Source organism: Alosa alosa, chromosome 17, assembly GCF_017589495.1.
Source record: "Alosa alosa isolate M-15738 ecotype Scorff River chromosome 17, AALO_Geno_1.1, whole genome shotgun sequence".
Taxonomy (NCBI): Eukaryota; Metazoa; Chordata; class Actinopteri; order Clupeiformes; family Clupeidae; genus Alosa; species Alosa alosa.
Genome location: NC_063205.1, coordinates 14,994,340 through 14,996,484, shown reverse-complemented (window position 1 = coordinate 14,996,484; position 2,145 = coordinate 14,994,340).

Here is a 2,145-nt window from a genome sequence, read left to right as displayed (position 1 = left end):
AGTTTGACACGTAGATGTGAATTTATTTTGGGATTACGCTGATTGGCTAGTGTTTAAAATTGGGCGTGTTCTTCATTCTGGGAGTTGTAGTCTCACATTTAATGCAAGGCAATTTTGAGGACAAAGCCTAGCCGTGCGTGTGGGCTAAAACGTTCCTTGCGCTCGACAAAAAATCCCCTATATGAAATAAGCTATATATATAAGATAGACCCTATATGAAATACGCATTAACTGGCATCGGACTGATAGATTATCTGATCGATACTGAATTTTTTTACTTAAATATTTGTTCTCATCTGATAAAATAATATTTCATGTATTTTGACTGATAGCCAAATCAGGATTGCAATAAAAAAACAGTTAGGCTCTGAGGCACACATCCCACCTCCTAATGAGGTCATGTTAAGACTTACACCAGGCAACTCCACCCTACTTGAAAGCAAATATAGATAGGCAACCACTGACTTTCTTGATTTGTTTTATTTTTCACCACAGCCACATTGTGGAACATGTTTACAAAATGCACGCATTGTGGAGAGGACCAGGAGTCCTCCAATGCATAGCACATTTCTATTCTCACTTCCCCGGATATAGCAATCAATTCATTTTACTTTCAATATAACATTGCCTTGGACTATTAGGCTCCTACTTTTGTGGTGCATTTCCATTAATGCACTTGTAGCCTACTGCAGTCAAGGCTTGTGTGGTGAATTTAACAATACATACATGTGAAAGTGTCAACATCATTTAAGATTCCATACGAAAACATTTTTGTAGTTGTGGAGCACAACAGTCCAATCTGTCTGTTTTAGTAACTTTCAACAAAAATAACGGGGCAACACTGTTATGTTTTGATCCATATTCCTGGGAGTTCATAAAAGCCTAAAACAATTTCAGCCCTATTTATGCAAAGCTGTGTAGCAAGTCTTGAGCAAAAAGCAAAAATGCTTTGAAGCCCACAATATAAAAGCCAAAAAAAAAAAAAACTTCATAAACTGAAGTGTGTGGTAAATTAAGTTTTATTTAATAACTTCTGTATATCAATTAAGGCGGTATTTTATGGAGGCCAAATCACACCAGTCAGGCAGTCCAAGTATCATGTATTTCTCCCAGACTAACAATATAGATTTTTTTGTCATTTTGTTTCACCTTCATAAGTTATCAGGCAAAAACAAAATGAGGAACAAAACAAGCAAAATCATATATACAAAAATGTTACAAAACAACAAATTCATTTGACCGCAGCAATAAAATATTCAATTACTATACAGACAGATTTAAGGACAAACAAGGGAAAATAAATCACAGCATTCATCCATCAGAGACAGCTCTTAAAGGCAGCTGATAAATTAACAGTCTTCCATTTCAAACTAAAAGTCTTGTTTCTATTTTTCAATGCAATTTTTTTGTTCATAAAGGTCTTTTGCTATTTACATGCAGGGAGAATACAACACAACATGACTTCTGTTGAGGATCAACTGGTAGCCAAAGGCTAATCATCTTTGACACGTGTGTGGCATATTGCTAACACTAACTGTATGAGGCACAAGTGCGAGCATCCTCCCATAGAATTGTAGGCAAAGTCCAGTGCAGGCTTGGATAAAGTTGATGCTTCAAGTGAATAAAAAAAAAAAAAATGTTTTTATACCCATGCCTGTCTTTTCAACCAAACCTAATGAACATTCAGACAGCAATATATAGCTCAAATCAACCCAGAAAACTATAAACCGCAACTGTGACTTATGTGTGTGTGTGTGTGTGTGTGTGTGTGTGTGTGTGTGTGTGTGTGTGTGTGTGTGTGTGTGTGTGTGTGTGTATATATATATATATATATATATATATATATATATATATATATGCCCTCTGAAAACAGTTCTATTAAGTTAACCAGACTAGCAGGATAGGACTCAAACCCTTCCCTGCTGGCCTACCATCAGACAAAAGAATACAATCAATAGGTGAGAAAGTACAATCAATTGATCGTTTAAATCAGGGCCATGTCCCCAGGCTAAAAATGTGATTTTGTTTGAGTAGTTTCCCATTTACAACTTTCTGAAAACTGCGGTCTGTTAAAATTGAACAAAGTCAATGACAAGTGATATATAGAAATAAAAAATGTGCTCTAACCACTGGGTTGACTATTTA